Raw genomic sequence first — 15,196 nt, forward strand, 5'->3', positions numbered from 1 at the left:
CTCTGTGTGCAGAGGGTTATTTTACAACCGTGTTCTTTTAAAGGGCGTGGCCTCAGGATCAGTTCTACATTTACTGTTGTGTAAAACACTCAAATATTGTTTTATTCAATAGTTTTATAATAAACATTATTATTATGATTATTATGATGATTATTATTAAGAGGAAAACAACAGACTTGTGAGACTTTAAAGTTCAAACAGTTTCATTCAGTAGTTTCATAATAAAACACGTTATATGATTATTATTGTTATGATTATAATGTGATAGTTTTCAGATAAAAGCTTTAGTTTACGGTGGTAATATTTCCCACACTGCATCACTCCAAAGATGAACTGTAATAAACTCTTATGAATTCGGGTTAGAATTGACGTCTTAACCGTAATAAAGAAGAGAAAAAGAGAATCTAGTGTACATGTATTAGTGAATAACTCCACAAACCCAGTCCAGTCACACAGTCCTTCATATTAAAAGGTTTAGGAAAGATTCTGATGGAATTCCTGCACATGTCCTTGTTCACTAAACTCTGCTCTTGATCTAGAAGTTCAGTGTGTGTTCAGGATGTGACCTGATATAGCTGATCAACATCTGCATCTACACTCTGTAGTAAAAACCATCATCTGGAACAGAAAACTCGCCTCAGTCCCCTTCTTTCTGTCCACAAACCAGTGGCTTTCCTTTCAATATTCTACACAATCATGTTTATCCCCATGTGGTGTTTTGTTTTGAACTTTCATTTCAGTGTCAGAGCGGTTCAGGGACAGAAAGTCACGTGATTAACAGCCCGAGACACACTGTGATTAATCACTAAACAACCTTCTGATCACGTGATCTCACTGCTGCAGAAACCCAGTGATTCAAACCCAGTGTTAAAGCGCCACCTAGTGTTAGTGTTAATTAATCTTTACTAAACACTTATCACCTGAATCAGGAGTGAGGGAGAAGTTTTCATCACCGAGTCAGTATCACTGTGCTTCAGTTAAAGATCCTGGAGGAATTTCAGAAGTTTATTTATATATAAAAAACTATTTCTGATTGTGTGGAAGTTCATTCAGATCTCCTGTGGATCCTCTCCGTCTTTCCTTCTTGTGAAACTGAGCTATAATTGTCTACTGTAAAGAACATCTGATAGACTTGAAATCACGTGTCACTGTGTGATGATCTCTGTTTCACCTGTTGAGATAGATCCAGGCCTCACCTGAACACACTACAGGAGACACGCTGAGACAGGAAGTGACACATGAACCAACGGTGACCTCATAATGCTTTTACTCAGCACCATGAAAACTAACTGGAAAGCCGTGTGTAAGATTTCTGTCCTGTAAAGTTATTAAAGCTCTTCAGTCGTGGTGATGCGTCGAGATCAAAGGAAAGCGTGAGAAACGTTCCTCTCCTGCTTTGGTGTAAATCTCGGGAATGCGCCGATCTCGCTCCGACTTTGTGCTGTACCTCAGAAAGGTGAGAGAGACGCACAGGTTAGACACGTTTAATAAAAAGGAACAGCTGCAGCTCAGTGATTCGGATTTTCACCCCCCTCTCACTTTAAAGAGAAACGGGACTGTAGAAATGTACCACTTTAAACCGGAGGTATTCCTCCTGCCCTCTCGGGCTGTGCTTCTGTTCAGAAGTTCACTTACAATACCTAAACCTTAGCAGTGGAGTTATCCTGCGTCTGGCTGTTGATCAGCACCTCTTATCTTTTACAGCCTCCTCAGAACCACCTGAACAAATATTTATGCTGCAGGACAAAAAGTGTTAGAATAAAAGAAAGGTAGAAAGCAGCTGAGCCCTGGCACTGTGGAACAAATTCAGTGCATTCAGAAGTAAAAAGTGGATCAGGACTGAAATATTTATGAATAAACAAGTTATTTTTGAATAAATACTAGACCAGGCCATATAGTATAGACGTATCTCCTCACATAATACATGAAGAATCCCCCTTCCTGCTGCAGGGTTAAGGGGAAAGTGGGGTCAGGTAAGGGCGGTGTTAAGGGGAACGGTGGGGTCAGGTAAGGGCGGGGTTCAGGGGAACGGTGGGGTCAAGTAAGGGCGGGGTTAAGGGGAAAGTGGGGGTCAGGTAAGGGCGGGGTTAAGGGGAAAGGAAATAAGGAAATAAATTAAGGAAATAAGTAAAACCGTGTCTGATGTCAGCTGAGAGCCCTAGATAGGGGACAAAGTGTGCTCTACTGTAACCCCCCTGCGGAGGCAGACTGATCATAAGTATGTGCCCCCTGCTACACTCACACTGATGCACGTTACATTACAGAATTCTTTTTTCTCATACCAACACATTAAAGTTTTTCTTCCTTATTTAATGAACTGAACTTCTGATGTGCTAACACGACTAACTCACATGAAAGAAAAAAAAAATAAAAAATCCACTAGCTGCACAATACATGCAACAAGCTAACGGCAGTTTTACACACACACACACACACACACACACACACACACACACACACACACACACACATCACGACACAAGGAAACTTCAACATTTTAATTCTACTGATTATTTTCATTCACACAGTTAACGGACACTTCAGCCCTTTCAGAGGGGATTGTTTTCCTTTTTACCTTTTTAAACCAATTTTCTCCAGGAATAAAGGGATCCATGAAAACTCCTGATTTGAAACACACACACACACACACACACACACACACACACACACACACACACACACACACACAAAGGAAATGGCTTAGCCCCGCCCGAGATGCGGTGATCACCAACTGAAAGCACCCGGAGACATTGAGAGACCTCCTCTGATTGGACCAGAATGGTGTAAGACCTGCTCTGATTGGCCCGTCCGCACCTGATTGGCTCCGATTGGTAGGCTTTGGTGTCCTGAAAGAGAGGCTCGGCCACTGGTGGTAGTGTCGGTCGCTATGGCAGTACTTCCTCGCGAATGGATTGGCTATTCCTGGTATCGTACATTGTCCCACCCACTCCTGTCACCTTTTTGACGCTCGGGCTGAGCGGTGTTCCGGAGGACGACACTGGGTGGCAGTCTCGCGTCTGCCCTTTAGGCTGTCCGTTAACTTTCGCTCGATTCGTTTCCTCCCTAAAGACGACGTCAGACAGATTTCGTCCATCAGTTACGGGAACAATTCCTTACACAGAAAATCAGGAAATTACGATTTTCTTACCTGCGGCCCAGGTGAGGTGATTCGGCTCTCTACACGGCGCTGATGTAGGACCGTTTGTGATGAGAGACGGAGGGAGAACGTGGATGGAGAGGGGAGGCTGATGGGACGGCGAGCGATAAAGGACGTTTCCCGCCTCGTCGTGTAGAGAGGAAGTGGACACTCAGGGAACTCAGACCAGCGACGACGCCGAGGAGTGGAGGACGCGAGGACCGAAGGACATCACCCCGACCCTGGTGAGTTCGTCCCGAGACCCTCTGGAGGCGAGAAAATGTCCGTCAAAGACGCCCGAATGAGCCTCTCCCTCTCCTCCAGCTCTTTCCACTCCTGGATGGACGCCATGATGGTTTTGGAGAGGTTATCATAGCACAGAGGTCGCCATGGCAATGTTTGGTGTTAATAAGCTGTCGTAGGACAGACTGGCGTTACGGCGGGACATTGTCCCGGGGCAAACACGCCCCTGTGAGGCGTGGACATCACCGACTCAGGTTTGACTCCCCCTAGCTTCGCGGGTTCCTCCCTACGGCCGGCGTGTTTCAGGATGTACGAGTCGAGCTGGAACGGAGACGACATGAAGTGGCGATGAAGGGGAGGAACTTCTGCACCGCCGTAATCCTGGAAATCGGAGCGATAGTCGTGAGCTCGCTCTTCCAAGATGGCTGTCGATTTGGAGTCCTCAGACATCGAGACCTGAAAGGGAGAACACTGTAATTGTGATTGTTATAAACGTATTAAAATGTTATTTATGCGCGTATTGAATTTAATCACATCTCTGTTAAACTCTTCATTTAATGAATGGATGTGTGGATGAATGACCTTCTCTCCCGTGGCGTGGTAGTGCACTTTAGGCATTGTGCCAAACGATGGTCTGAATTTGCACATGGCCGGAGTGGATGGAGTGGTGGGCTTACTGGACACAGTACTTTCTGGAAAAATGGAAAATAAACCCAGATCAAACTATGAAAGAGTGCAGTGTGGTGACAGACCAGCAGAGGGCAGCAAGTGACCAATTAAACACACACATTCTTGTAATTATAACATTCTGGGGTCAGTAGTCCCACCCATGTGTTATGGGGACACCACTTTACTGAGGTCCTACAGATGTGGAAAAAATCAGGCATGAATAATTTAAGCCCGAAAACACAAATATCACCTCAAATTCTGGATTTAAATCACAAAGATTCTGTGCTTGGTTTTTTCATACGTAATGGGGACAAAACAAGAACTCATCATTAATGGTGACCTAATTTGCATACACAGAAAATTAACTGGTTTTCATGTTGTAGTGGGGACATCACTAGATAGCTAATACGCATACACACATCAGGAAATTTATATAACAAGAGGACATGGTTTCAAAAAACAAAAAGTTGTGAATTTAACTTTATAATAATTTATAAAAAATTACAAATGAAGTATGTCTAATTTAGAGGGCTGTCTGTAAAGCAGATATGAGGTGTGTTTTCTCTATTTGAAGGTTTAAGCTTCTCATGAAATGATATTGAAGAATTGTTCTTAATTGTTTATACCAAGGACTCTTAACTAACCTTTCACTGGTTGCATATTTCACAAATAAGGCTAGCAAAAAAGCTCTCTCAGAGAAATTGCAATATCTGCACATAATAGATAACAGACTAAATTTCTTCTGGAGCTTTCAATTTCCAACCGAGAAACCCTTTGAGAAACCGAGGAACCTGATAAGGAAGGAGGTACCAGGGCTATTATTAGGTTTGAGGCTATCATTCTAAGAAGCTTTTCATTTCCTGCTCCAAAGTAAACATTATTTTGTGTAAAAGAAAGTAGAGCCGCTTGCTGTACTGAACCTCACTTATTTATCACAGGCATGCATCACAAATTAACATTATTCCCGGTCAGAATTAGTCTAAATGACAAACACATCCTTTTGATATTTTAGCTGCATGAAGGATTTGTTTACTGGTCCAGAACTCTTTATTACAGTGAAAATCTCTCAGATTAAATAAACCTTGTCTCTTCAACATCATGAAAACAACTCGAGTCTTGAGCTTCTTTACTGTAAAAGTCAACAAATATTTGCCCATTAAAGTGCACAACTGCTAATCTCACATGTGCCATGAATGAACTTGAACTCATTCAGAGTACTACAAACCTGTTAAGCACACTTCTTATTGCACGTGTTAGGTGAAAGTACAAACTAAAACTTACACCTACATCCAAAAGTAAATAAATACACCCAGTAACAATGAACACTGAGCATTCTATAATCAAGCAATCGTGACTAGCTTTTACTGTATAATTAACCACTTAAAAACAAATTGCATTAAAGTATTATAAGCCTCAATAATACTTTCAATGATGAAGTTCGACACTCCTGCTTACTACACACAGCCACCTCAAAATGAAACATACTGAGGAAAATAAAGATGCTAGCCAAACACAGTGATGCAAAGACAGAACCCCAAATGTCGAAAGCACAATTTCCCCCCCTTTATTCTGTATTATCCACTTAACCGGCTAGGCTAAAAAGTGGCAGTAACAACTTAATAATGTATGTTGAGGTAGCTAATTTAGTCTAAACATGTAAATGGGTAGCACACTGCCCAACAGGCTTACTCATGAACCTGCCAGCCAACTGCATAAGGACCCACTGGAAGAAGGCGGCCCAAACCAATTCAATCACATTCAATGGAAAAGGTGTGGGTAAAGATTCTAATGGATATTTTAAATAATACCGATTTGTTCCTGGTTAGTTTATTATGAATTAAATGCTGACTGGTTTATTACAAAGTAAAAAGTTAGAGATATAATGTAACTTATTAAAGCATTACTATAGATGTAAAGTGTTATTTAATCTTTGTTTATATCTCTCTTGTAAGCTACAATGCGGTTGTAGACAGAATTTGACACTTTGCCAGTCTCCACCTTTCAGAGCTAAAGGCTCAGATCTAATGCAGTTTTCACAGGCCAGCTCACCTGGGACACGACATGACAAGATGAAGGTCTTCATACGTCTCTCCACTGCATGGACCTCATTTACTTCCCAAGCCTTCCTCTTTTACAGAGTAGATGTTTTACCTAAATGTAAGAATAAACATTAGTTAGATAGCAAACACACCCTTACACCCAACAGCAATTATTGTCTGGCAACTTACAGACTGGAACTTACATTTCACGTCTCAAGAATGAAACCTCTGACTGCTGTTTGTGCATATGTACCAAAGAATAGCTAAGTGTACTTAATCTTCTTGGAGAAGATGTAGTAGTGGACCTACTGAGTCCCAGGGGATGCTTATGTTGGAAAGTATGGTACCGGTGTGATTGAAAGGCAGGATTAAAATTGCCGGCAAACTACACAATTCTGATATTTACGTTCTCTGAAATGAAGATAGCATTTGATTCCGCTGCAAATAACATCTTCAAAGATGCTAACTCCTTAGAGAAACAGACAGGCTACTGGTAGTTTAATGGTGTGGGGAATGTCCTTGGCACATTGGACCACTTAATACAAATTGAGAATCATTCGAATGTGAGAACCATATCTAAGTACTGAACATGTACATCCCTTTCTTGTTTTCTTTCTGATTGCTGTTCCAAGACCAATAGGGGGTCCTACACAGGAATAGTACGGTGTTTCCAACTCTCTGTCTGTCTATATATCTGTCTATTAAGCTTATTGGTTAATGGTCCCACTATAATATTAACTGCAATTAAGATTATTGATGACTAGAACCATCACCCAACCTCAGCTATGCCAAACTTTAAGAAAAATACATCAGACAAAAAAAATAAAATAAATTAACTACATTTGCAGATATCATTAAAACATACTGTATTTTTTATTTATTCTTTTACAGTAAAAAAAAAAAATACATAGTGTTGTGAAAAAGTATTTGCCCATCCTGATTTCCTCTGTTTTTGTGCCTCTCACGTACTAAATAGTTTCAGAAATGAAAACAAAATCTAAGATAAAACAAACTCAACCTGAGTAACACAAAATGGAGTTTTTAAATGATAATGTTATTTACAGAAGCAAAAAATAGTTATCCAATATCGACTGGGCCTGTGTAAAAATTTATTTGCCCCCATAGTTACTAATTCCCCAAATCTATGAAACCAGGCATGTTTACTGCAAACCCTGTTCAATCAAATCAACACTTAAATAGAACTTTCTCAACAGCTTAAAGTTGGCAGCACCTTAAACAGGCAGTTCATTCTCAAAAACCCTCCAGTGCGGCTGAACTAAAGCAGCTCTGCAAAGAGTGGGCCAAAGTTCCACCACAGCACTGTGAAAGACTGATCTCCAGTTATCGGAAGCATTTGGTTGCAGTTATTGCTGCTAAAGTTGGCACAACCAGAATTTAAGTTTAAGGGGGAAATTAGTTTTTCATATGGAGGATAGGTTTTGGATAACTTTTTTTGCTTAATAAAAATATATAAACTCTATTGTGTGTTTACTCAGGTTGCCTTTTCTTTATGTTGTATTTTGTTTGATCTGAAATTAGTTAGTATGAGATGCACAAAAACAAGAAAGCAGGATGGGGGCAAATACTTTCACAGCACTGTACCTTATAACAATAATAATGGTTATTACTATTCCAAAAAATCCATACCTTCAAGTTCTTCACGTCTCACCTTCCTCACTCATTATTTCATCGCTGATTAGCTCCATCTCCTCTGCAAAAAGAACTGAGATAAATATGCCAATGGTCAGATCTTACACCACATACACTGTCTCACATGATTTATATTAAAGAAATACACAAAACTGCATCAGGACCTGTGACTGTGGATGAGTAAGTGAACAAATATCAAATGAAAAATGTATTTTATATACCATTTGGGTCAATAGTGATCTCATCCAGATTCTTGCCCTGAAACTGCCCAACTCTTCCTTGTTCTGTGAACTCTGCTGACTTTCGCAAGCTGTAGGGTCTTTACAGGAAGGCGATAGTATTCACGATGAATACGGACATCACGTCCAAGAAAGTTTGCTAATTGATCCGAGTCTGTGTCTCTCAGGTTTAGAACTGTAGAAAGAGTTGCTGCCTGTTTTCGTAATTTTGTGGATGTAAGTGAGTATGGAACATCTGCACCACAACACTTCGCAAAGCTGCGGATGCAGTCTGAGCCTCTGTAATGTGACGTTGCTGTTGGCCGAGCAAAAAGATAAACATTTTCTTTTAGCACGCCACAAGTTCCCTGTTCTTTTCAAGTAAATCCAATGCACCCAGCATTTCTGGTGTCAGTAGAGTAGGAACTGGGCGTCCTCTTTTTCCTCTGATGACAATTCTTGAGAAATGTCTGCATAGTTTCTTCTCAACCTGAGACAGTGCCCAATCTATCTCAGCGTGTGGATCAGTGGTGTCCCTGGTTAAAATGCAGATAAAGGCATGCTCGATACCTCTCCCTCCCTACGACGGTTGAGCAGGATAATGAGAGTCAAAATGGTCTTGGCAAGATCGGAGCAGTATTTTGTTGAAGGCTCTGATGAGAACGGCTTAATGCATTCATCTTGTGTTTTGTTGAGGAAATAGTGAAGCTTTTGTACATCTTTTGTAAAGGGCAACTCTGTAGGTGCATTCCACTTCACGTCTTCTGTATGTCGTGCAGCTGTTGCAGAGATCAAATCACACCACCGTTCTTTATGTAGGTCTTGGAAGGCAGTGATTTTCTGTGCCAAGTCAAGGTCTTTGTTAATCAAAGCTTTAGCTTTTGTAAGCTTACTGAGCTTCATTAGGCTTACTCACAGTTTTTTTTGCAAGAGAAGGTGTTCTGTATGTGTTGGTTTCATCATCATATCCACGTGCATGCCTGACAGCTTGAACTGTCTTCATAAAGTTCTGAGGATCTATGAAATCTTCCATTGTTTTCAAAGATGCAACTTTACTGCCACTGATCAGTAACTTTCCTAGTTCTCGCAACTTCTGTCAGACATACGCCTCATTCTTTGCAGATGATCCAGCTTTGTTTAGCAAGTGTTCTCCCAAACTGAATGATGCAGCTGTCATTTTTGACAGCAACTGTGATTTAATCTGGATTCATGTGGCTTATTGTGTTCCATAACCAATTGCGAATGTTTAAAGGTACAGGCTGTGCATATGAACAGAGAGCTTGGACACGATTTTTTTTCCAGGTGTTGGAACGTAATCTTTAGGGCTTAATTTACAGATTTTCATATCTTCCAGAGAACGTTCCTGGGAAACAGTCTTTAGCAATATGCACAATGCATAAAGTCAGTGCCTTTTGTTCTATTTTGTGGTCTTCTGTATGGAACTAGTTCCCCTTTGCCGGACTTCATTACAGCTGCGTTGTGTACATAGTTGCCTCTGTGACGCAGATCAGCAAAAAGCATTTTTCTTTGCTTAGAAGCCTTTGGAAATTGGCATGCTTCAAGCACTTCTTTTTCAGTGGAACGCACACATTCCGAATGTCTCATCATTTTGCTATAAGGTTTGAAGCAAAATAGGCAGCAGTGTTTCTTGTTATATAACCTTCCACCATCACTTTTTCTTTTGACTGCACTGACTACTATTCCTGGCTTTTTCTCAACACCCTTAGGACTGCTGCAAGCTGCATCGCTGTCTATAACTTGATGACTCATGACTGCTTTTGTCCATGACACCTGGGGTGGTGCTATCAGGCACAGGACTGCTGGGATGAACAGAGTCCGTGTCCGAACCACACAAATTCTGTCATTTAATAGACGTGCTACTCTCTGAACTACTCATCATTTTCTTTTTGGAATCTGGGACACATTCCTCTCCAGTGTTTGGAGTAGAATCAAAGAGCTCATCTGAAGCATCAAGTAAGTCTCTCATCTAAAAGTCAATGACATAATCGAGTTCATTTGTGAAAAATGACTGCTACAATGTTTCACCAAAAACTAAGACAACTTCAAAATAATTTTTTATTGAATCTGCGTACTGCTGCACTGCCAATGTCTGCCCACTCCATTACTTCCTAAATATCTGCACCTTGATCCGGTACTAAAATTTACTAAAGAAGAGTAGCTTTACAATGTCCTAGTCAATCTCCTGACAAATCCTACGCTGTGGAAGATTCGGACATTTGGAAAATTTAGTTCAATCTGCAAGAGGACCACGCAACAGAAAGCAAATATGCTGTTCGATACGACAAAAACATGAATCATTTCACTATAGGAATTAAGTTTATGATTTCAGGCTTAGATAGGGGAAACTTTGGAAAACTTTGGAATAATTACGATGCATTCAGAATGACACATTGTTTTGTAGTTAAAGCTAATTTACTGCCATATTTAAGCATTAACACATCTCAGCCAAAACATACTTTCAGGGGACCTTTAACACCGTTCAGGTTTAAATGACCTGGGGGACACTGTTCTAAATTCACATATCTATTCAGCCATCACAAGACTCTCTCACACACACCTGAGTAAAACACGCTTTGTGGGGACTCCGTATAGTAACTATTAACAGACAAGGTTTGAAATAAAGGACAGCGTCTTGACACTTGAAATGTCACTCAAGTAATACCTTTCTACTCTTCTTTTGTCGTCACGTACTCTGGAGATGTATTTAAATCACGGTTAGAGATCTTTGAGCCAGTCAGCAGGTGGTAAAGTAGATCAAATGAAGACGATGCTCTAACAAACACCACTACTATGATTGAGGACTTGTACCTGTTCAGTCGCTGATGGACCGCTCGCAGTGTTCTGATCCAGAAAAGGTGTAGACTGTGATGGCTGCCGTTTCTCCTGGCCATTGCTCTCAGCAGTGTCCTCCTCCATAATCTGCTAATTTAATGGACATTTAGAAAATTTCGTTCAATCTAAAAGAGGACTACGCAACAGAAAGCAAATATGCTACTGAATACGACAAAAACATGAATATTTCAGTATAGGACTTAAGTTTATGATTTCAGGCTTAGGTATGGGATACTCTGGGATAATTACGATGCATTCAGACACGCACATTGTTCTGCAGTTAATGCTTAAACATTGCAGTAAAATAGCTGAAGCAGACTAGATAAACAATGATTTGAGTAATTTTATTGCCAATACACAAGCACAACCTTTGTGCAACAAACATGAATCGCAACACTGCCTGATAAGACAATAGTTATATTTTAATAATATTTAAATTGTGAAAACACAGAGGCAGATGCCCTGCATACCTTGCTACGCCAAGGCCAGTCCGTTCCTCCGTAATTGTAGGTAATTTCATCTCCTTCTTTAAAGTCTGTTAAAGCAAACAGACAAAAGATGTGGGCTTCCATCCACTTCAGTCTTCTGCCATTTGGGTGCTTGTGGTCATCGTTAACCAGCCTACCAAAAGATCCGTCTTCTTTTGCAGCATCGATACTTAATACACAACGAGAGAAAGAGAGAAGTATTCAGTGACCGAATATTCAACATCAAATTCTACAAATATGATAGCTCTGCACAGAATTTTTATTGTTAACGGTCAGATGTACATGTTCAACTGGACAAATACTTTACAATTTTCAAGTACAATGAAATGACACTTTGAAGAAAAACTATGTCGACTCATTTTTTATGCAGGTTAATTCTATGGATCATTTAATTCGACATGTAATCTGGACAGTACGATCTATGAATGAAATGATCAGCTTACCCCCATGTTCTTCTCTTCCACCGGAAATCAAACATAAATACAACACAACATAAATTATTCCTCTTCTCCGAGACACCACGGCCTGTCAAAAAATAAAGACTGACATTGTGTTAAACTATTTCATTAGGCATCCTAAATCTACAATAGTGCATGATTATAATACTCATCGGCCTCCGTTTTATGATTAAGATTTAAAGTCCGCTAGCATAACAATTACTTTAATATTGCGATTAAATTATAAATAAGGAGTTAAAGCACGGAAATAAAATTATAAACTGCAAAAATAATCATAATAAATTACATTTCGTTGTATTTGGTCTCGTTGCAGCAGTTGAAGCCCTCATTAGGGTAATGGAAAGCAGCTGGTGCTATTAGCCTGTGACGGCCGGGGCAGATGGGAAATGTAGTTCTTTTCCTACTTCCTGTGTGGCGTTTACGAACTATTAGTGCAGTCAAAAAACTACACTCCGCCACAACCCGACTTAAGGATTTCGTTTTAATGTTGAGAGATTTTAAAATAGTCTAATTTCGCTATGCGAAAATTTAAAGACTGAAACTTTAATGACTCTTTAAGACTTATAATTATTTGGAAACCATGAAAAATATCTGTTCTGACTTATTAATGTTTAGCTTATGCTAACAAGCTAACCTTCTAACAGTCTAATTAGGCTGTTAACTTACCAGTCACTTTTTGTACACTTACATTTTCTGTTAATTTTAACTTATAATCAAATATCAATTTTAATGCCTAATTGAACGAAACTTCACCTCTTTGTTTTAAAGCTTATTAATCCGCTAATAGGTAATAGAGCTAATGCGCATGTGCAGATTACACACAGTCCTTTACTAAGTAGGGTCTTCGTTCTTCTTTTTGTTTTTAATGGCGGTTGGTAAACTACTAAAGGTGCATTACCGCCACCTACTGGACTTGAGTGTGGGCAGTAGATTGGCAGGAAAAGAAAAACAAAATAATAATAATAATAATAATAATAATATAAATAAAAAGAAAATATAATAAAACAAAAATAAAATAAACAAACTAATAATAATACCATAACAATACTACATAAATAAAATAAAAAAGAGATAAATAACTATATACTAGATATTCCTACTAGAGTACTAAAGTCTCTCACTTATCCCAGTATTTTTAGATAGTTTATTAGGGGGTGGTGCATTTTCCCAGATGTTCTCCCCAGCAAGTTCTCTAGTGTCATATTTTGTTTTCCAATCTGCATCTCTAGCTCAGTTCTTTCCTCCTCATACCTTTAGCAGTCTAACAGAATGTGTTTCACCGTCTCTTGTGTACTGCAGTGTGTGCAAAGTCCAGTGGGGTGCTTTCCTATTCTGTTTAATGCTAGATTTAAGCCAGCATGACCTATTCTAAGACGTGTAACTATCATCTCTTCCTTTGGGTTCCTGCCCTGCCTCACACTCATTCCTACTTGTTTTTGTATGGTATATAGGTGTCGTCCGGTGTCAGCTGTGTCCCAGTGTTCCTGACATATTTTATGCTCTTGTCCCTTTATAATGGTTTTGATCTCTGCTCTACTTAATGGTACCTGTATATGAACTCTTTCATGTTTTATAGATCTTTTTGCCAGTACATCCACAGTTTCATTTCCTTCTACCCCTACATGTGCAGGAACCCAGAAGAAGGAAAAACTCAGCGCCTTAGCATGAAGTATGAGAAGCAGATAAAGTATTTGGTAGACAATGTCTTGTCTGCACGATGTTTTCCCAGACTGTATGCTTGATGGTGCTGATAGACTGTCAGAAGCTATAGCGACATCTTGGCTCTGATGATGTTTTTCCAGCCACTGCAGTGCCAATAGAACTCCTAATAATTCTACAGTGTACACTGATAAATGATCGGTCGCCCTTTTTTTGACTGCTACTTCACACCGAGGAATGAAAAAGGCAGCACCAGTGTGGCCTGTCTCAGTCTGTTTTGACCCATCTGTATATATGAGTAATTTATCCTGATATTGGTCCATATAGTTTTGAATTATTGTCCCTTGTGGTGCTATTTTAGAATTCTCTTTTAATATTTGTTGTAATCTTGTATCTACAGATGGTTTTATGAATCTCCAGGGTGGTACAGTTGGTATCTCCACAATGGGGTTTACTTGTAGCTGACTGAGAGCTGCATTTTGTGCCTTTACATTTCCTAACCATCCAAAGCTATTAAAGTTAGTGCTATCTCTGATCTCTGAGCATTCTTGTAAGATGGCTTTTATGGGGTGCACCCTGCTATGCCCTTGTAGATTTACCCAATATGCCAGCATGATCTTAACCATATGATATGTGGAGTTTAAATAGAAGTCCATCCTTCCAAAGCATATCATACGCTTTTTCAACATCAAAAAATACAGCGATTACACTTTTTTTATTAGTTTGAGCTTTGCTAACTTCTGACTCTAGGCTTAATACAGAATCCATTGTCCCCCTCCCTTTATGAAATCCTGACTGATACGGTGAGAGAAGCCCTCTACTTTCTATATAGTGATCTAGTCTATCTGTTACCATCCTCTCCATAGTTTTGCCTAGCTGTGATGTTAATGCTATGGGTCTGTAGCTTGCTGGATCTGACGGGTCTTTGCCAGGTGTGAGTATTGGCACTATAACTGCCTGTTTCCATGTTAGTGGGATTTTTCCTGTACTCCATACCATATTGAACAGTTTTAATACTACATCAAGTGTGGTGTCTCTCGTGTGACCTAACATGCTGTAGCATATTCCGTCTTTCCCTGGTGTCGTTTGCCGTGCATTTGATATGGATCTTTTTAATTCAAATAGAGTAAATGTCACGTCCACCTCTCCCCCTGATGTAGTCCTTCTTTCCACTATCCCTGGATTTTGGGTAAGTGTCTGATCTCTGCACTGCTTAGCTGTTGAGGATAGGTTTTCAGTACTGTGGATCTTCACAAAAGTTTTCACGAAAGGTTCTGCTTTTTCTGCATTGCTGATCGCATTTATATTATTGCTACTAACACTTTGAGTTCCAACTCTTTTTTGCTAAGCTTACACTTTGCTCACTATGTTTCCTCTGTGTTAGACATTCTCTTTTCCTTTTTTTTTCCATTTTCTTGATCTTACTATGTTCCATACACTCCTATCTAAGGCCTTCTTCTTCAAACCCCATCTCACTTCCTGATTCGTCACTTCCTTCTGCCATCTCCTCAAGAGACTACTAAGTAGGTGGTACCGTAATTTGCATAAATTAGACTTGCAGAGTGTGTGAGGTGGTTGGCCAAGCCCCGCCCCCTAAAATACTGGTTCCAGACTAAAGGGAGCGACATGGAGCAACCCGTTCACACACACAAACTGTCCAGATCATGCGTTATGGGCCAAAGCTAAAAATTCTTGAGGCATCTATTTACAGCCTCCTCAACACCTTTCAATGCATCACACCTGTGACGACGTGGATTTTTGTCCCCATAATGTTTTTGGTCCC

The 15,196-nt window shown here is 39.9% G+C and overlaps 1 long non-coding RNA gene across 5 annotated transcripts; it reads right to left on the reverse strand.

The window, feature by feature from the left end:
- Positions 1–2,479: 2,479 nt before the first annotated feature.
- Positions 2,480–12,602, reverse strand: LOC108261385 (uncharacterized). Of its 5 annotated transcripts, XR_008393225.1 has the most exons (10): positions 12,508–12,602; positions 12,041–12,161; positions 11,740–11,821; positions 11,279–11,465; positions 10,785–10,898; positions 7,735–7,810; positions 6,047–6,199; positions 3,962–4,071; positions 3,149–3,835; positions 2,480–3,063 (listed from the first exon to the last, which is right to left on the reverse strand). It is a non-coding gene; the product is annotated as an uncharacterized LOC108261385 (long non-coding RNA). The 5 variants fall into 5 exon arrangements; XR_008393226.1 differs by having other exon boundaries at positions 10,785–10,895; positions 12,041–12,602; XR_008393228.1 differs by having other exon boundaries at positions 7,735–7,798; positions 12,041–12,602.
- Between the last annotated feature and the right edge of the window lie 2,594 nt (positions 12,603–15,196).

Source organism: Ictalurus punctatus, chromosome 22 (genome assembly GCF_001660625.3).
Source record: "Ictalurus punctatus breed USDA103 chromosome 22, Coco_2.0, whole genome shotgun sequence".
Classification (NCBI taxonomy): Eukaryota; Metazoa; Chordata; class Actinopteri; order Siluriformes; family Ictaluridae; genus Ictalurus; species Ictalurus punctatus.